This window comes from Triturus cristatus, chromosome 2_1, assembly GCF_964204655.1.
Source record: "Triturus cristatus chromosome 2_1, aTriCri1.1, whole genome shotgun sequence".
In the NCBI taxonomy this organism is placed as follows: Eukaryota; Metazoa; Chordata; class Amphibia; order Caudata; family Salamandridae; genus Triturus; species Triturus cristatus.
The window spans coordinates 237,652,201-237,674,226 of record NC_140581.1 but is presented as its reverse complement, the minus strand read 5'-3'; positions in this window follow the sequence as shown (position 1 = coordinate 237,674,226).

Sequence of the window (22,026 nt, the reverse complement as noted above, 5' to 3'; positions counted from 1 at the left end):
CACTTTTTTAGTATGAATACTAAAACTTAGGGCTGGATCTAGCCACACCCCCAAGTTTTTTACCTCTGAGACTGGAGCACTAAGGTTTACCCAATCGTAAAGCATAATAAGACCATTGCAATTTACTATTGCAAAACATATACAGTTCAAAATACACATAACCCTACATTAATGATGTAGATAATATGTAAAAAAATACAAAACTACTCTGGATGTAGCAAATGGGTTTAGCACCAGAATCATACTATTTGACATCCTTTACTCCAGGAAGAGTCCAATTTGGTTTTGCGAGATTCGCCCAGTTGTATAAAATAGCCCTGGAGTATGTTCTGCAAGAAAATAATTATTGCAATGTGATTGGAGTGTGGTTCTTTATGTCAATGACATAAACGTAACAGATGATTTAGAAAAACATTTGCAACACATAGAATAGCATAGTCACAGTGCTTGCAAAAGCAGGCTACAAGTGGGATTTCAGGAAATCCAAAATCTGCTTTCTGAAGGTAATTGTTCTCGTATATAATGAATCCAATAAACGAAAAGGATTTGCACCTGGGTTCCTAGAGAAATGTGTAATGTTTGAGCTTCCTTATTGCTTCACGGAATCACATTAATAAGTTTCCTGATTTTTGGCTAAACTACTTTGTCACATTTTGCTGAGAGAGTAATGTACACGTATCAGCTGCTCATACCTATCTATGGTTTCACGAAATGATAGGAAACAAGAACCTATGCAAAGACTTACAAAGAGACATGCCCGCAACAGCACATTAACAAATGCGAGATGACACACTTTTTCAAGCTGTTGCCGAACTCTGATGCTCCCTCTGACTTAGTTTCCCCTATGCCCAAAACACTTTTTTTGTCCAGTCTTGGACAATACTTCTAATAGTAGCTTAGACCCACTATGATGGAGGCCCTGGTTCCCATAAACCCTGTCGATCTTTGGAAACACAGCCTCTGTCACACTCTCTTGGCCTTCCCCACCCTCATCTGTTGAATACATTAAAAATCTGTGCATCATTGTTGATGCCAATGTTTCTTTGGAACCACAAGTAGCTAAACTGTCAAGTATTTGTTTTTGGCTAAAGAAACTCCCCCAAACATTTCTGCCTTTAGTTCCTAGATCATCCCACAGGCTAGTTATTAGTATATCTATCCCATTGTGTCTAGACTGTTCTACTATGTGTTATCTAGTTAGTCCCAAAAATCAGTCAAAAGACTTCTACTTATCCCAAATTCTGCACCCAGGTTAATCTCTCATTCCTTGCCTACAGGCCTATTCTCTTCGCTCTTCATTGGTTGACAGCTGAATTCTGCCTTGTGCTCAAGGCCATGATCATTATACATAAAATCATCCATGGTTTAGAACCGACCTTCCTGGCCAATACATTCCTTCTTTATTCTCTGTCTCATTCTCTAAGTTCCAGTGACACATTTCTGATCACAGTCCTCAAGGTGAGAACTTCTACCTGGGGTCAAAAAGCTTTTACAGATGGTGCATCCAGAAAATGGAACTCTCTACCTACTACTGTTTAATATTTACTGTCTTTTGCGAGTTCCAAGAAATAAATAAAAACACTACTGTTGAAGGTGTTCCTCATCTTTAGGCCCTTAATTCCGCTTGGTCTGCAGCGTTCCGAGGACTCTGATGTTTAGCACAATGAACCTTTGGTATGAGTGCGCTATCTATCTACAAATAGAGATATATATATATATATATATATATATATATCCTACTGGCAACCTACTATTAGTAGGCAGTTATATAGTTAGGACCTAGTTTCCATAGGAAAAGCATTTGTTGTTTTGTCAATAACTTTGGCACAGTTTGATGAATCTTCACCAAATTTTCAAAACTAGTTTGACGATCACTTGAGCTGTTGTCTTGAAAGTATTGAGGTGATCAGTCCAGCAGGGTGGGGGGATAAGCTGCCCCCCCCCCATTTCTAAATGGCTGGGCCCCCGGGGAAGGGGTCCCTGGTGCTGAAATTGGCTCTGGGAGTGGGCGCGCATGACCACCCTTCCCTAATATAAATAACCGTTTTTAAAAGGTTGGGCCCCGGGGCCGAAATTTTCCCAGTGTAGGGGACAATGTAGCCCTCTCCCCATTGCAAAAAGGCCAGGCTCCGGGGATGGAGTCCCCGGGGCTAAAATTGTCCCTGGTAGGGGGGGCCGTGTGGCCCTCTCCCCATTGCAAAAAGGCCGGGCCCTGGGGGATGGGGTCCCCGGGGATGAAATTGACCTGGGGTGGGGGGCTGTGCGGCCCCTTCCACCATTGCAAAAAGGTTGGGCCCAGGGAGGGAGCTCCCCACCCCTAATATTCTAAAAAAGGCCAGCCCCAAGGCCGACATCGACTCGGGAGGGGGGGGGGGGTGTGCGGCCCCCCACTTCTATTAAAAATCATTTTTTTTAAAGGCCATGTCATAAGTAATATGTGAGGTCATAAGCAGTGCATTGCAGGGGCGTCAGTTATGGTTAGCTCAGGTAACTAGAACTGCTGAGCTTCTATGGGTTTTTTACGAGTGAAATCGGTGGCTAAATATAACGTCCCTGTAACCTATGGTTTTTTCAGTGAATATATATATATATATATATTTTTTTTTTTTAAATTCTACAAAGGTTCAAGACTTCGAAGACGCACTCCTAGCAGTCTCACAACTGCTACGCTGATCGCGGCGTCGGCATAGTTCTTGTTGCCGCGCAGCCTCTCCTGTATTGCGGAAATGGTGCAGCCTTCACGGCAAGACAGCCGTGCATTTATTTTTCTACAAAGGTCCAAGACTTTGAAGACGCACTCCTAGCAGTTGTAAAGCAGGCAGCTTTAATAACATTGAGAACCGCCATATTTAATTGAGGTGAGCATTCTGTGCTGACGCGTTTCAAAGCCGTAGCTTCTTATTCATGGGCAGCTCGAGGTTTCACACAGATTGCTCCAATCAGTCTTTAAATGCATGCAAGGACCCCCAGTGGGTCGTGCTCAGTGCTCTGTTTAGTACAATGCATACTGGGACACCGAGTCCCGATTGGAGAAGATTAATTACCCAAGGTGAGTTCCATGTGTCCTTTAATTAAAAAGCAATAGGTTTGTCCTCCAGTGGGCCCCCAATTGTCATGCAGGTTGATTTTCTCACAACTGCTACGCTGATCGCGGAGTCTGCATAGTTCCTGTTGCCGCGCAGCCTCTCCTGTATTGCGTAAAATGGTGCAGTCTTCACAGCAAGACAGCCGTGTAATTATTTTTCTACAAAGGTCCAAGACTTCGAAGACGCACTCCTAGCAGTTGTAAAGCAGGCAGCTTTAATAATATTGAGAACCTGCATCTTTAATTGAGGTGAGCATTCTGTACCAACGCGTTTCAAAGCCGTAGCTTCTTCTGCATGGGCAGCTCGAGGTTTCACACAGATTGCTCCAATCAGTCTTTAAATGCATGCAAAGACCCCCAGTGGGTCGTGCTCAGTGCTCTGTTCAGTACAATGCATGCTGGGACACAGAGTCCCGATTGGAGAAGATCCATTACCCAAGGTGAGTTCCGTGTGTTCTTTAATTAAAAAGCAATATTTTTACCCTCCAGTGGGCCCCCCAGTTGTCATGCAGGTTGATTTTCTTACAACTGCTACGTTGATCGCGGCGTCGACATAGTTCCTGTTGCCGCGTAGCCTCTGCTGTATTGCGGAAATGGTGCAGCCTTCACGGCGAGACAGCCGTGTAATTATTTTTCTACAAAGGTCCAAGACTTCGAAGACGCACTCCAAGCAGTTGTAAAGCAGACAGCTTTAATAATATTGAGCACCAGCATCTTTAATTGAGGTGAGCATTCTGTGCTGATGCATTTCAAAGCCGTAGCTGCTTCTTCATGGGCAGCACGAGGTTTCACACAGATTGCTCTAATCAGTCTTTAAATGCATGCAAGGACCCCCAGTGGGTCGTGCTCAGTGCTCTGTTTAGTACAATGCTTGCTGGGACACCGAGTCCCGCTTGGTGAAGATTCATTACCCAAGGTGAGTTTCGTGTGTCCTTTAATTAAAAAGTAATATTTTTACCCCCCAGTGGGACCCCAAATGTCATGCAGGTTGATTTTCTCACAACTGCTACCCTGATCGCGGCGTCTGCATAGTTCCTGTTTCCGAGCAGCCTCTCCTGTATTGCAGAAATAGTGCAACCTTCTCAGGCGAGACAGCCGTGTAATTATTCTTCTACAAAGGTCCAAGACTTCAAAGACGCACTCCTAGCAGTTGTAAAGCAGGCAGCTTTAATAACATTGAGAACCGGCATCTTTAATTGAGGTGAGCATTCTGTGCCGACGCTTTTCAAAGCCGTAGCTTCTTCTTCATGGGCAGCACGAGGTTTCACACAGATTGCTCCAATCAGTCTTTAAATGCATGCAAGGATCCCTAGCGGATCAATCTCAGTGCTCTGTTTAGTACAATGCATGCTGGGACACCGAGTCCTGATTGGAGAAGATTAATTTCCCATGGTGAGTTCCGGGTGTCCTTTAATTAAAAAGCGATATTTTTACCCTCCAGTGGGCCCCCAATTGTCATGCAGGTTAATTTTTTCACAACTGCTATGCTGATCGCGGCGTCGGCATAGTTTCTGTTACTGTGCAGCCTCTCCAGTATTGCGGAAATGGTGCCGCCTTCACGGCGTGACAGCGTAGTAGTTGTGAGAAAATCAACCTGCATGACAATTGGGAGCCCACTGAAGGGTAACAATATTGCTTTTTCTACAAATCTCCATAACATAACAAACATCTTATAGATTTCTATAGGGAGCCTATCACTTCCTACAGCCTTCCCACTTTCATAGCTATCTAGACATAGCTTGATTTCCTGAGTTGAAATCAGAGCAAGAAGATCCGATTCTTGAATTTTTTACACCCTAGGAATTGTAATCTTTTGTAAAAGTGCACTTATCTGGCTGGGAATGCTCACAATGTCTGTCTGATAAAGAGCCTGAAGTAATCACCGAGGCAGAAAGTGAGTAGAATCTTCTTTATTCATTAGGTTGTACAGCTACATCTTCAGCTTGCCACCAAACACTTACAGTCCCTGTCAGGAGCTCTCTCAACATTCTACGAGAGCCTGCCTTGCAGGGTTCTAAGGTAGAACCAACTAGGTAGGAAGGGAAGGGGTGGAGGGAATGAACCAAGTAGGAAGAATATAACACATCTTCCTCCCCAAAGGGAAAGAGAACAAGAGAAGACCAGAAGGAAAGGAGAAATGAGAGGGAGGAGGAAACAAAAAGGGGAGACAACACTGGAGGGGCCCAGCGGACCGTAAAGGTGAACAAATGGTCCTGGGAAGTAAGACCACAGAATAATCAAAGTCCACCCCTCAACACATTTTATAGTCTTTGTGCCAAAACTGAAAATTTCTGGGTCTTTGCCTTCTTCTCTCCTGCTCCCCCTCTAGACTGCTACCATAAGCATGTGCCTTGCCTACTTCTCTGGTGCCTGTCCCCTCGGGACAAGTAGCAACTCTATCCATGCTCCACATTTTCCCATTTTCTAGTATGACCACATTATTCTTAACCTCTTTAATTTTCTCGGAAGGAAAGAATTTATCACCTTTAGTACCTATGCCATAGGGTTTTCTAATCCACACCCGTTGCCCTTGCTTAAGTGACTTGTTCCTGGTACCCCATTTTTTATCATACCACTCTTTGTATTTTTGTTGTTTGGTTGCAACCTTCTTTCAGAACTCAACAGGGTTGACCACAACTTCCTTATTGTGAGGCAACCAGTTGGGAGATAACTTTGAGCCCGCCTTCCTCCCCCTCAACAGCTCAAACGGGGAGTAACCAGTGGCCAGGTTGGGTGTGGTATGGTATGACCAAAGCATGTCTCTCACAGCTGACTCAATAGGCTTACATGAAGTAGCTGAATGCACTCTTTTAACATTCTATTAGCTCTCTCCACCTTTCCATTGGCTTTAGGGCAATATAAAGGAGTACGTATGTGAGCAATAGCCATGTCTGCTAGAAATTCCTTCATTTCGTCTGATACAAACTGTACTCCATTATCTGTGACAATGGTGGAAGGAATACCCTCTTTAGAAAACACCTCTGTCAAAAACTCTATGAGGGACTTTGTGTTGATCTTATTTACAAATTTGTGTGTAATCCAGTTAGAATAATAATCAATTAAAACCAAAAGATACACCTCCTGTGGACCACTCACATGTAGGGGACCAGCAATGTCCAAACCAAGTTTGTTCCAAGGAACCTTAGGTACCTCCACCGGTATCATGGGAATTCGCCTAGTAATTTTGGTTTTGTCACTCATGCTGCATGCCTCACATTCACTCACTTTCTCTTCCATCAATTGATCCATATAAGGGAACCAATACTCAGATCTTAGTTTCGCCTTACACAGACTTTGTCCTTCATGTTAAAGATCTATAATGTGGTTCCTGAGACCGCCCGGGGGAACTAACTTTCCTGACTTGAGTAGAAAGTTCCCCTCCGCTCCTACCCTGAAAGTTTTGCGGCGATCCGTGAAGCGGGGGCCGAGAAAAAAGGGGGGTCCCAAAACGCCTTTTCCCCATGCAATTTCCCATAGGATCTGTTGTTGCAGCTACAGCCCGAACCGCTGAACGGAATGACACCAAATTTGGCAAAGAGGTAGTCCTCAGTTCGGACTCGTGCCTTTTGCATATTTGGTGTGAATCTGTTCAGTAGTTCCTGAGAAAATTAGGGTAAAAAAGTTAGTGATATCTATGGCCGCGGAGGATCCGCGGACCCTACCCGCACCATAAGCGCACCCTCCCCGAACGGAGCGCGCACCCTCCTGATCGCGCGCTGAATGCTAATTGGCTGTCAAGCGTCTCTCTACATTCGAAACTAGGAACTGTTGGCGGCCATTTTCTGGCTCGGTAGAAGCGAGGCTGAAGATGGAAGGGGAATAAGTGTGTAAAAGATATAAAGGGGGCAGAGTGGAAATACTCTGACCCTCTAGAGGTGCTTAGGGGGTCCCAGAAGGACCCCCTGTGGCCCCCCTTTTTTTTAAAAAAAAGCGGCGAAATGCGCGCACGGTGCGCGCATTCTATCGCGTTGGATGCACGGATTCTCTTGCGGTGGGTGCGCGGATCCACGGCAACGTTTTTTGAAAAACAACAAGAAATCATTGGTTGTATAACAACTTTCTACACTGAAAGGTAGGGTGTATATTTTTGTTTTTTAAAGGTATGATTGGTATTGGTTAACAAAAACAGATTGTAAGGAACATTATATATGATAAGCTGATATGTTGAAAAGTCAAGCACACTTCCTGTCTTGTGTAGGAACATTGTGTGCTGAACTTGTGACCTGTGAGCTCAGTGCAGTGTTCCATGACCTGTTTCTATGGTAACAGGCAGAAGGCAGATTCGGAAAGGGTTGAAATGTATTTCAGTTGGAAAGGGTTGAAATGTTTAACCAATAGAAATGTGTGTTTGCTTTTGAGTTTATGTGCAAAGGATTGTGATTTGATGTTTACATGTATATGTGTGCTTTTGCTTAGAGGTGCACAGTGCAGAGATTCTGTAAAAGAAAATATGGTGAGTGATTGATATACTCCTTAATCTACAAAAGAACTTGAAAGATGAGTTATTTAATTGTGAGGGGATGTATGTAGACTATTTTGATTTTTAATCAGACTAATGTATTTTTCCTGCTAAAGTGTAGGGAGTACTTTTTTTCTCTACAATGTGTGTGCATGTAGAAACCATTCTGTGATAGGCATTTGTGTTTTTTATGTGTTTGTAGACAGATAACTGTGCACTTTTTATATTTTGGTAGAATTAGAAACTAGTCATTGTTTATGAATTTGTGAAATGAGTTATGTTTCTATACTAAAATGTAGTACTACTTCTAGATGTGTTTTGATATAGTGCAAGGGATAGTGTTGTTTGTCTAGAATCACACAGTGAGTCTGTGTGCATTTGGGAACCACTGTGAGAGAAGCATTTGGTAATATTGTGTATTTGTTGACAGATAACTGTTTTAAAACCAGTCAGGTTGTCAAGTTTTAGTAGCATTAGAAGACAGTTATGGCTTATGCTTTCATTAAATGAGTGAGGCATTGACAGTAAATTGCAGTCGTGAAATATGTAGATTGTGTGCAGTTCCCTTACCACTTGCACTGTAGTGAATGCGTTTTGGTAAGCTCATAGGGATAGTGGTGCTTGTCTAGAATCACACTGTGAGTTAGTGTGTATTTGGGATCAGTGTGAAAGAATCATTTGGTAACATCGTGTATTTGCAGACATATACCTGTTTTAAAACCGGTCATGTTGTGAAGTTTTAGTAATGCTACTGCTTATGCTTTGATTAAATGAGTCAGGCTTTGATACAAAAGTGCAGTCCTGAAATATGAAGATTGTGTGCAGTTCGCTTACCACTTCCACAGTAGTGAATGATTTTTGGTAAACTCCTAGGTATAGTGGTTGTTGTCTAGAATTACACTGTGAGTCTGTGTGCATTTGAGAACCACTGTGAGAGAAGCATTTGGTAACATCGTGTATTTGCTGACAGATAACTAATTTAAAACCTCTCATGTTGTCAAGTTTTAGTAGCATTAGAAGCTAGTCTTTGCTTATGCATTGATAAAATGAGTCAGGGTTTGACACCAAGGTGCAGTACCATGTACTATTCTGCTCACTGTGGCAGAACTGAAAATTTAAAAGTTTTACCTAAGCACTGTCCTAGAAGTAGTCTGATTATTTAGTCAGTTTCTAAGTACCAAATAGATTGCTTCAAATAAAAGTGTTCTGACATACTATACACTTGTATTTTACACCTTCAATTCCCTAGTCAGTATCCATACACTTCCAGGAAACATCCTGTCACTTCCTTTGCAGTCCTCTAGAGACCCATTCAACAGCATGTACTAATCCATTGACTGTGCCAAAACTCAAACACTTATGAATTCACCTAGACACTCTCTTTCCAGTACTCTAATGATTCAGTCACTGCCTAAGTATTCATGCACTGAGCCAGGTCTTAGCACATGGACTACGTCAAACCCATATCCATTATGCATGCAATCCTCTAACCACCTACACACTTGTCTTTCACACCTTCAATTCCCCAGTCAGTATCCGTTCACTTCCAGCAAACACCCTGTCACTGCCGTTGCACTCCTCTAGTGACCCATTCAGCATCATGTACTAATCCATTCAAGGGCCAAACCCTAATAAATTCACCCAGGCACTCTCCTTGCAGTACTCTAATCATTCAGTCAGTACCCAAGAACTCATCCAGTGACCCAGGCCTTAGTATATGGACTGCTTCAAACCCTTATCCTCTATGTATGCAGTCCTCTAACCACCTACACAATTGTCTTTCACACCTTCAAAGTCAGTATCCATACACTTCCAGGAAATACCCTGTCACTCTCTTTGCAGTCCTCTAGTGACCCATTCAGCACCATGTACTAATCCATTCACTGTGCTAAAACCCAAACACTTATATATTCACCAAGATACTATCTTTGCAGTACTCTAATCATTCAGTCAGTGCCTAAGTATTCATACACTGAGCCAGGCCTTAGCACATGGACTGCTTCAAACCCCTATGCACTATGCATGCTGTCTTCTAACCACCTAGACACTTGTCTTTCACACTTTCAATTTCCTAGTCAGTATTCATACAGTCCAGCACTTGTGACTGCCTTTGCACTCCTCTAGTGACCCATTCAGTACCAAGTACTAATCTATTCCCTGTGCGAAAAGCCTAGCACTTATAAATTCACCTAGGCACTCTCCTTGCTGTACGATAATCATTCAGTCAGTACCCAAGTAGTCATGCATTGAGCCAGGCCTTAGCACATGGACTGCTTTATATGCCTATGCAGTATGGATGCAGTCCTCTAATCACCTACACAGTTGTGTTTCACACCTTCTATTCCCTAGTTAGTATTCATACTCTTCTAGCAAACACCCCGTGAGTCACCCAGTGTGTCTCCTTATAGTACTGTAATCATTTAGTCAGTTAGCATGTAGTCTTTTAGTGAGGTAGGCTTTAGGGCATGAACTGCTTCAAAGTAGTATGCACTATGCATGTAGTGTTTTAATGATCGTCACACTTGTGGTTCAGGGCTATAGTTTCATAGTCAGTTTTTATATAAAATGTGTTTGTACAGTAATGGAATAGTATACATTTGAAAGTTATTAATATACATTTATTTGTGGTTCTTTTTTACAGATACAGAACAGGAGTGTTTCTCATCTGTTTGCACTCTTCTCATGCAAGATTGTTTGGATGAAGGGTCCTTAGGTGTTTCATCCTACTTGCTGTGCCGCACGAGTATTTTTTGTTAGGATCGCCTCGTAACAGAACTCTTTGGCAAATCTTGCGAGTGACGAAGGTGGCTTTGGTCTTTGTTTGCTCCTTGGAAAAAGTAAAAAATTTCCTCACCACTAAAGAAAAACGTTGTTGGTGTGGTGCCTTCTGCAAAACATTTTCTTCAGATTCGGTAAATATTTTAAAGCGGCAACATTTACAGTTTTTGTAAGTTAAACTTATAAAATTTTGTTAGCTGTATGCATTTTATATATCTGTGGTTTGTTTCTTGTGGTATTTTGTTGAGAATAATCAAAAAAAAGAAGGAACAAGGGCTATTTAGGACAGGTCCAGCATACGTAGCCCGGACAGAAGTATATAGATACAGAAGTATGCTGTTCCTCAAAAGGGCTTATAATGATTTAAGAGATTTATGAGTCCACAAGGTCAGGAGGAGATTCCTTCTTAAGGAAAAAGACCCTCACACATCCGGCAGACTAGCTGTCATATATCGTCAGCATGTGGCCCAGATGTCAAGTTTCATCATTAGGACTGCTCCGAATCGGGGCGGCGCTGCAATCCCCGATCGGCGACCTCAGTGGCGCCTTTTAGTGGAGATCTTTATTCCTTTAACTGCCGGTAGGTGAGTGCAGGTGAGGGCCCTAAAGTGAAGTGTGTGGCGAAAATAGTGTGTTAAAAGTAAGTAGTGGAGATACTAAGTAACAAGGTTTATTTAATGAAGGAGGTCTCACTCTTAATTAAAACCAATAACATGCGTAATACTACAGTTAAGGTGTCTGTTTTACGCTATAGTGATGAATGGTCAACATGTTTCTTGCATAGGTTGATTTAACCGCAATTCTTCAGGACCAAAGAGTTCACACACTTATTGGTAGTGGTAGCAACTAGTAAGGCACTTACCACTAGTACAGCACCCTAATAAGTGGTTACTCATGGAGGTAAGGTAAAACGTCTGAAAAAGAAATACAGGGGGACAAACATACAAGTCAAAAACATCTTAATAACACAATCTTAGTAAAATCGCCTTATATACTGCAACCAACTAGTGTCATGCAGTATTCATAACATTGTAGTGTCCAATTTCGTGACAAAGGTATGTCAAACAAAATTATTGGTGGCTAAAGGGAATAGTACCCCTGGTGTGATAAACGCTGCTGCAGAATCCACACGTGTCTAAGTATTTGAGACACACCATGACAACAGAACTATAAAAGAAAAAACTCTTTAATATATTCAACTCACGCTGAGGTGCAAGGTTATGGGTTCCAACGAGATGGCGCTGGATAACGACACTGAATAGTGCAGTGTCCTATTAACGACAAAAGGGGGAAGGGGAACATTGCAATCGCATAGGTCTCATAAAAAAGGCGGCTACCAAAGACTAAATGAACTAGGTATAAATCCTGGTGAATGCACAAGAGTATTGATGAGCAGGGAGAGCGGAAGCTCGCCAAAGATCGAGGGGTAACTTACACTGGTCCGCAGTGCGGGACGCCTTCAATCCTACCCTGTGTCCGCGCCGGCTCGGGGGACACTATCAGGATATGGCGGGTGGAATACATAGGGACTGGGAGCCAATCAACTGAGAGAGCCAATTAGCTCCTCAAAACGGGGAGTGGTGCGCGGGGTTATCTTCCGGTCGCGCGAGCTCTGGTATTCACGTAGCGACGCTACTATGTCAGAGAGCGTGCCACGTCACTACTTGTCGACGATTAAAAATACCATGTTGTTTTTTTTTTAACAATCTTTCTTATTTTCCAGGTCTGTCGTCGACATCCATTGTCCCCACAGTAGTGTTCCGCCTTGTTGTTTTTTATTATTGTTGTTACATTTTGTTTATTAGTTTATTGTTCATATATATGTTAATAAAAAAATAAAGTTTGAAAATAGTTTTTCGTTTATATATTTATTATTATAAAAAATAAAGTTTGAAAAAAAAATTAATAACGTTTTTGGTTGTTCTCTTAACTGCTGTGTGACTCTTTCTTGTTCTTATTACTGTTATTTGATGGAGTTCACCATGGTGTTAAATTTTGGGGCAATTATCGCTGGAATACTGGTGATATCTGCAGTTTGCACCAACTTCTGAATAGTGTGTTAGATTTATCTCAACTTTACTTCCGTTAAAGTGCTGATAATGAAATGGAGAGTAGCCGTTCCCGTGCAAAAAGACACGAGGTGCACCTTTCCGATTTATTCTAAATACTAAAATCCTGTATTGAATTGCACTGAGGTATTGGCTGCACTTACAGCGTACACACAAAATCTATTAAGAAATCTCATTGTATTTATATTGATTGGGAATAGTGCGTCAGGTGCTGGATCTTGATGAGATACACTGCTCAGTTTGTATATTGTTTTGCACACGAAAAAAATCACATCACAACTTTCACACCAATTGCAATGCGAAACAAATTCCGGCGATAAGACACGTTAGCACCAGGGATTTTACACCTGCTTTCTGCTGGTGTTAAGCAGGACAACTACCTGCACCATGAAAGGGAACACAGCCAAGAGCCACACCAGAACACCCACAGGTACCATAGAGTCAATGAGCATGATACAGGGATACCCATGAGGGCCAGAAGACTCATCTCAACAACTCCAGGACCGCCAATGCCCCCCCAAACCCACATCTTAGTAAGTGTGTCCCTGTGGTCATTGTCTTAGCATGATAGGCACGAGCCCTGCAACATCACAGTGTGCTGTCACCTCAGCGTTGGCAGTGAGCCTGGATGTGTAGCTACGCACGCATCCTCCTGCATGCACAACTGGCGTGTGCTGGTCTGGGGTTCACAGGTCCGTGCAGGGGTGTGCCTATCCGGCAAGGGGAACGGGGTGTCTCGGACATGTCCGTGTACAGGAAGTGCGGTAAGTGTGTCTCTGTGTTCTGGTGTGGCCTGCTACAAGAGCCGCAGCAGTTGATGTTGTAAACTGGCATGCACCACCTCCAAACGGCACTGTGATGTTGTAGTTGGAATGTAGCAGGACATGCGCAAATAGGCATTACAATGGTGTGCCATACGAGTGCACGAGATACAACAGAGCACCGTACAAAAGTGTGGGGGCTCGTGGGAGGGAGGTGCAGCCGTTTGGCAACATAACACACAGTGAACTCGACCATGTGCCACATGCTGGGCATCTCATCCATGATGACCACGGTCGCAGACATCCCACAACACCAACGACTGGCCTTTGTACACATCCTGTATGAATGCAGCGTGGTTTTCACTTCTATGCTTGTTCAGTGGTGTGATGTTGGCGGGTTGTGTGACTTGTGCTTCTTGTTGGTGGTTTCATTTTGGCCATTGTTCGTCTATATGTGTGTTGTACTTAATTGTGCATGTGTGCCATTCTGCCCATCTCCCCCACTCCCCCCACTCCCTGCTTCTTCCTCTTCCTAGTGCTGTTGTGTCTATAATTTTGTTGCTGCACACATAAATACATGTAAAGAATAAATTAGAATAGTTCCTTGATTCTTTTAGGTTTCAAAACTTCTCTATTGGTTTCTTTTAAATTTTCCATATGAACCGTTTTTTTAATATTCAACAACACATATAAGTCAGAAGTTCAACGTATTCTATCAACACACTTTCTAGAACATTCTACAACACGTGCAGGTTAAAAGTTCATCAATTTTTTAAAACTTTACGATATTTTTTTGTAACATTTTCTTGAATATTTAACGACACGTGCAGGTTAAAAGTTGACGATTGTTTTAAGTTCGAACAGTGCCTTCCGAATGCAAGTAGCAGGTGTGGTTGAGCTGAGCAAATTTTATCCTATGAGATGTACTCCACGTTGAAACTGCTTTTTCTTAACCAATCACAAAGATGCTTTTCCACAAAACTAATGTGCACCCTACTTTTAAAAAAGAATGCTTTTCATGATATCTTTAGAGATAAGTTATAGATAGGAATTAACATTTAAAAAACTTTTGAAATTCACTGAAAAAACCATAGGTTTCATGCACGTTATAGTTAGGAATTAGCATTTAAAAAACCTTAGAAATTTACTGAAAAAACCATAGGTTTCAGGGGCGTTATAGTTAGCTGGACATTTTCCTCGTACAAAACCCTAGAAATTCCCCTGTTCTAGTTAGTTCAGCTAACTATAACTCGCGCCCCTGCAATGCACTGCTGATGACGTCACATATTACATCACTCATGACATGGTCAGTAACATCACTGATGACATCATACATTGAGTATGTGTTTCTGAACAGTTTTAATATGTTTAATATATATAGGGAAAGGCCTGTTGAAGAATAAGTGGGTGTACAAGTGTGTGAATGGATGATTTCCTAGGTGCGTAACTGACTCTATAAGTGAGTCATTAAATGTATCTTACTGCAGACTAGTGACTAAACTGTGTGAATGTCTGTATGTGTCTGTGTGTTGGTGTATAAGTGGCTGCATGGTTTTCTGAATAGCTATATGAGTGTCTATATGGGTTATTGATTGGTTGTCTGAGTATCTGTATGGATGCCTGAGTGTTTGTGTGGGTAGCGTGTGTGTGACTCTGTAACTGGATGTGTGAGTGGGTGATTCTATGGGTGCATGGTTTTAAGAGTGCATCTGTGATGGACCGTATGGTTGGGTGACTGTATGTAAGGGTGTGATAGTGATTGAATATATATCTCAGTTGTACATGTGTCAGTAACTACATATGTGAAAGGCAGTGTATATGTGTGTAAGAGTATATAACTATCTATATGTGAGAGTGTGTGATTTTGGGAGTGGCTGTATGCGCCATAGTGCAAGGATATCTGTGTCATGTGCTGTTTCTTTTTCTGCAGGAAGACACAGAATTTGTTAGTATTTTTATGAGTAAGTGAACTTGAGTGTGTTTAACTGTATAGGTGAGTAAATTGGACTGTGATTAATTATTTGCATGACTGACTAGATGTGTCAGTACCTCAATGGATGATTGGCGGTGTGTGAGTGTCTATATAGGTGTATAAATGCACAGAGTGACTGTAAGTATGAGTGACTGTACAGGTGAGTGAGTGGACATGTATGTAGACCTAAAAGTCAATGAGTGGGTGTGTAGTTATTGGTATTGGAGTATCTATGGTTGTCAAAATGGCCGTTTGAAATTTTGAGTCGGTGTATCAAAGGTTATATTAGGGTGTGAGAAGGTGCACTAATTTGTCACATGGATGATGTCATCAGTGATGTCATCAGTGATGTCATTTGAGATGTCATCAGTGATGTCATCAGTGATGTCACTGACCATGTCATGAGTGATGTAATATGTTACGTCATCAGCAGTGCATTGCGGGGGCGCGAGTTATAGTTAGCTGAACTAACTATAACAGGGGAATTTCTAGGGTTTTGTACGAGGGAAATGTCCAGCTAACTATAACGCCCCTGAAACCTATGGTTTTTTCAGTGAATTTCTAAAGTTTTTTAAATGCTAATTCCTGACTATAACGTGCATGAAACCTATGTTTTTTTCAGTGAATATTATATATATATATATATATATATATATATATATATATATATATATATATATATACACGCGAAGAACTTCGTCAACAACTTCCAAAACTGCTGGAAAGACGAAACGGACCCAAATCCACTAAGTGCAAGGTATTTTTTTTAGTCCATAAGTGTACCACGCACCGCCATGACGCGTTTCGGCCCCAACACGGAGGCCTATATACACACATTTGCATGTTATTTTACCCGTTTCATTTAACATCTGGGAAAGTGTTTCTGTTAGAGAGTGTTGCATTAATAAAACCCCGCGCTGTATTGTGAAACTGCCTTTTGATTTGGCTCATTTTATGAGTGCTAAGCCTCCTTTCTAGGTGCTTTTTTCTTGTTTTACCGAGTGCCTCTTCTTGGGATTGCTGAATTTCTTTTATTTGTGATTGTAAAGCAAGACAGATGCTGTGTCCTCAGTCATTTTATTTAAGAGCAATCAGTTTAATGGTATGGAACCAATCATTATGAAGTATGTATGCGGGTGTAACTACACCCGATCTAATTTTCCAATGTGATGGCACCAAGTCATTCAATAAAAACACAAATGTAAGTTTTGACACAAAAAGTAGCACATTTCCTGTTTTGTAAGACCTTTGACTGCAACCTTTAATGCAGCTACTGGAGAACTCTCAATCATCAATTCTCTGTTAGCTTTAAACATTCAGTTTAAATGACATTGGCTTTATCTTAAATGAAGAACAATGGCACCCAACATAATGCTTGCACCGTGGAATATGTCCTAATATGTGACTCCTAACTGAACTAGGAAATGCATCACTTCTATAGATTTAAAAAAAAAAAACAGAAGGTCACCTTTTACATATATTGTCATGTATCTTGCACATCCAATTTCACTTCGAAAACATGAAGTGACAATCATCCGCATTAATCCATCTGTCTAGCCAAGTGAGCCTAATTTCCCCTGCCCTTTACTTTAAGAAAACCAATGGTTTAATCCATGCGTGACACCATGTTTGTGCTTGATGAGTAACAAATTCAAATGCATCTCCTTGTTCACTGTTATTTATACTTGTGCACCAAACCTTACTGCAGTACAAAACACAAATTTAATTAATAATTGCAAAACAAGCTTGGCAACGTTATACATCCAGTAACATTCTTATTCAGTGATTCAATGATACTAAGTAGATACAGAATCATTGGGTGTAGTACGTGTACAGTTTTCGTTTATACGAATAATGAAATAATGAATAACTTCAGTTTATGAGTATGTTGTTCTCGAATGATTTTACATTTATTCATGTAATCCTCCTCCAGAGAGGATTCTGTGACTCCATTCAGTGGTCTTGATCACAGTTGCACAGTCAATGGAAATATTCATAAGTAAGTGTAATAATTACATATGAGGTTTGTATAGAATTGGGTTGGATGCCAGAATGAAATTATTAGATTTATCTGGTTTTGTCTCAATCCAACTTGCTCATGACTTTTCTTGGAAGTTACCTCAGATAAAAATAAAAAACAATGGGTGTAGATAATGTCCTGTAAATAGACATGTTCAAATCAAAATGCATTTGTTAAAAACCAGCAGTTTTGTCATATTTAGACCTCAGTACGAGTGGCCCGATATCTTTGGATACGTGTGGCAACTCCTGTTACTGCACATATTGGAATTATGAGTTTTGTAGTTTATCACTCCTCAGACATACAGGGTTTGATAAAAAAGAGCATCCTCAGATAAATTTCAAATGGTCAAACCTGGTAAATACCGGGAAATGTGGATTGTGGTGCGGTGAGCACCAAAATTGCCATGTTATATAATTTTGATGGTGATGTTTATTAAACATTTAAAAAGTTGAAGTTTTTTTTATTAATAATGAAGGGCCTCATTATGATGTCCGGCTGTCGGTGGTGGTCTGTCTGACATCTGAGGCTGCGGTATGACCTCCTAATTAGGATACCGGCGATTGGGGCTCGTGGTTGGAGGGACAGACCGACACCACCGACAGGCTCCAGTTGGGACGTCGGTCGGACCATAATCCCTACAATGGGAGCGGTGCGAAGTCAGGGACTGCCGTAGGGATGACGATGTCCCTTTCTGACAACAACTTCATGGCGGTGTCGGAAATGGACTTTGGAGGCCCCTAGCAGGCCCCTGTCCCCTCTTGGCCTCCGCTATGTGGCCTGGGGGGCACATGTGGTGCCCCCCCAAACATCCATGCACCAAGCACCAGATGATGCCTGGCGCACGGATGTTTAAAAAACATCCCTTTTTCCATTGCTGCTTGTGCTGCGGCCCTTTTCTGGACCGCAGCACAAGCCGCACTAGAAATAAGCATTTGCAAGGTAAAAGGTCTTGCATTCACAAGCGGCTTGTGTCAGGGAAAAGAGGCGGAAGGGGTGGGTCGGTGAGGTGGAGGAATGGGGGACGACAGAGACATATAGAAAAAAAAGAAAAAATAACTTACCTGCCACCCTCCAGCATTGCATCACGCTCTTCTGCTCCTCTCCTCTCTGCTGCAGGCAGGCACAGGCTCCCAGCCTGCCCTGCAGCCAATACTGAATCTGCTCTCATGAATGAGAGCTGCTTCAGGATTGGCCTGAGTGCCAATGATTTGAGCTCCAGGACAGACTGGGAGCCGGTGCCTGCTCTATCCATCCGAAGCTATGCAGCCTGGGTTGGAGAGCGCTTCACTGCGCATGTGGGTTTGGCTGGCCTCAGATGGCCGGCCAAACCCACATGCACAGTGAAGGCAGTGCCCGCCACTCCCCTCCAGCCTGTCACCACCCTGGCCCCACCCCCAAGACTTGGCACAATGTGTAATGTAATTTGGGGCTCATGTAAATCGCTCCAGTAGTTCACTTTACATCAAACTGTATAATAACGTTGTGGGTGTCCAGAAACCAGAGAGGCAGACAGCAGATCAGTCTTCGTATGCACCTTTCAGCTTTAAGAAGAAAGCGATGACATCACTCAACTACAACTCCCACCAGGCTATTCCCTGCGCCACCAGAATCAGCAATGGCTGACATCAGTACAAAGTGTGGCTTCTAATAGGCGCCGGGCAGAAAAGTGTGGCGGAGCTTCAAGGTACAGGACCAATGGGATAAGCTGGATTTGTCTCCATGTAGAAGCCCTGTGTTTACTTAGCTGGCAAACGAAGCGGAGGAAAAAAAAGGGGGCTATAAACGATTGAGCGTACAAAGCTTTACTAAACACGCCTATCATTGTATTAGTGTTGGCAACTAACGATTGTTCTGATAGTACTCATTAAAATGCAAGCGCTGAATTGAAAGCACCCCTCACAGTGGGAGGCTGTGTTCTTGCCGTGGCTATTGTGAAGTGAACGCAAACTCTGGTGTACGCACTCTCTCTGTTCCCTGACTTTTTATGTGCTCTGCATCAGGAGGAGCGCTTGAGACCTCTGGCAGCTGCCGTCTACTCGCTAACACACAGTAGAGATAGGAGATCAGCGTGGATGTTGGCTCGTCTCCCAACGTTTGTCAAATAAAAAAATAACATTTCGTAAACGAGCCGAGCGGCCGCCATTGTTCAAGATTAAGAGCATACCGCACTACATACAGTTCGGTGAACCGCCCAGCAGAGAAGCAAGGGGCAGCCACCGATGCTGGTGGTTAGAAGGCGTGCCACGCTGCTTAAAAAATGAATAATGAAAAAATAGAGGCACAAGCCATGCAGCCGCCATTGTTTAAGATTAAGGGCGTGCTGTGCTACTTAAATTTTTTTATTTAACAATAGACTTTGGCGAGCCGCGTACAAGAAAAGAAAGGGACGCCTGCCATTGTTATAGATGATGGGTCGGGTGCAGTGTTACGGAGCAGATAAACCGCAGGGTGGGTTGCAGAAGCAGGAGAGCGTGTCCTGCCTGCAACAGCAGCTAGGATAAAGTTATTACTAAAATAGTGCTCAGAAACTGTAAATACAACATACTGAGTAACAGCACATGTAACAGGGGCAGTCCTCAGGGGAGGTTACAACAAGAGAAAAGGTGGTACTAAGGAGGGACTACTAAGCCTATTAACCAGTCAAAAAACACCATTTACAAAGGACAATAACAGGATCCAATTAAAAAGATGGACAGAAAGTGGGCAGAGCTTAAAGTTCATACCTACCATAGTTTCGGAAGATGGGAATTATAAGGGTTTGGGATGGGTAGCAATTTTACAAATTAATTTTTATTTTATTTTAAATTGCAGTACATTGTATTTTAAGGTAAGTTAAATTTATTGTAAAGCAATGAAATAAAAAAAAATGTATTCAATTTTTTTAAATAAATGCCTAGATGTTGGGCCTTATTCCGCTGTCAGCGGGCCCACCGACATCCACAGAAGCAGTCCGACCACCAGATTATGATCCAGCGGTTGAGGTATCGGGTGGAGGGACCGACAGCTGCTTTTCCGATGGGCTTAAGGGGTCCGTCGGGGCAGCAGTGGGACCGTAATCCCTACAAATAGGGGCAGTGTCTGCTCAGGCACCACTATGGGATTACAATGTCCATTTCACTAGGCCTGTACATGGCGGTCCAGCTGCCATGTACAGACAGACGGAAATGGACTTTTGGGACCCCTATTAGGGCCCCTGTCCACCGGGGGCCTACGCTATTGGGACTGGGGGCATATATGGTGCCCCCAAACATACATGCACCATGTGCCAGGCACCACATTGTGCCTGGCACACAGTGAATGGATGTTTAAAAATATGCCTTTTTCAATTGCAGCTTGTGCTGCGGCCCTTTTCCGGGCTGTAGCGCAAGCTGCAATTGAAAAAGGAATATTTCCGACCGCTGTGCTGGCGGTCATATTGTAATACGAGGGGTGTAACGGCTAATTACTAGTCAGGTGGTTTCACTCCGACTGTGATGTCGGTTGGACGCTCATCCGACCGACATCGTAATGAGCCCCATAGTTTTGATTGGGACTGTGTTTTTGTGGGTTGTGCTTTATTGGTGTTTTGGGTTGGTATTGTTGACACCTTAAGGTGCCTGCCATGGGGTGCAGGGCTTGACATCACCTCCCATTTCTCTATGGGAGCACCGTCCGTAACACAGGCTCCCATAGGGAAATGTTGGAATGCGACCGAACAGTGTTCCGAGACAGTGTCGGGCAGATACGAGTCTGCCCGACATCATAATAGGCCCCTTTGTGTTTGCATATATACTGTAGTTTAGTTAGTTGTATTTTTGATTTAGATAGTGTTATTTAGTGTGGCGCACTGAACATAGTTATTGATTTTTTTAACCCTACATTGTAAGTGTCTGCAATGTTCTTCACAATGTTGATATGCGTTATATTAGTTTCTAATGTGCAGTTAGGATGTTTTTGGCCAGTAGCAGGTTAGTTTGTATGCTTGCATGTATGGTTTTTAGGATTCTGTGCAGTTTATGGTGTTGCTAATGTATGTATCTTTAATGGTGGTGATATGTAAGTAGCTTCATTGTTTTACAAGTTATTTGAGATTATATTGGGTGGGATATATTTCAATGCTTTTTTTGGCAGCACAGAAGAAGATTTCTCAGAGATGAGTTGTAATAGCTCTTTTTATTCATAGTGCAAATATTTTTGTTGACATTTTAGTGCATTTATATAATTTTCAGAAATGCGAAGTTATTTGTACTGCATAAAAGCACTTTTTATGCAGTTTTTATAACTGGAATCTCATTGGAGGGATTCAATATTCAAGATGCCCTTCTGCGACAAAATTTTAAGATTTTTGTTTTTTTTATTTATGGGGGAACACGTGCATTGTTGTTTTGTATGATTGTGCTTAAGTTTACTTCTATTAAAATGTTTTAAATACATGTATTATTTGTTATGTGTATGGTGTTTTATTTGTGGAAAGTGGTTAATTTTTTGATTGAGAATTATATATTATATTTGCTTAATGAAATAAAATATTTCCATGTGGTGGATTATATTATGTTTTGTAGGTGTAGTGTAATTATTTAAAGTAGTGAGTATGCTTTGGTGCATTTGTACACGTTCCACCAATTAATGTGGCACCTGGCTTGGCATTTGTTCCCAGAGTGGTGGTGAACAACCCACTTGTCAAAATACATCTAAATATATGAGTTTCAATGTTGTGTATTTTTATATTTTAACCTTAATATTGTGAGCTTTCAAAATTTTATTATCTATATTGGGACTTTCAGCGTTCTGACATTGTTGGAAATTATCGTCTTTTGCACCGTGTGCCCCCAGATATTTGCCAGGACTGTTATTGCTGGATGTAGAACTATTTGCACTTTACCCTGCTAATCAGTGTCAT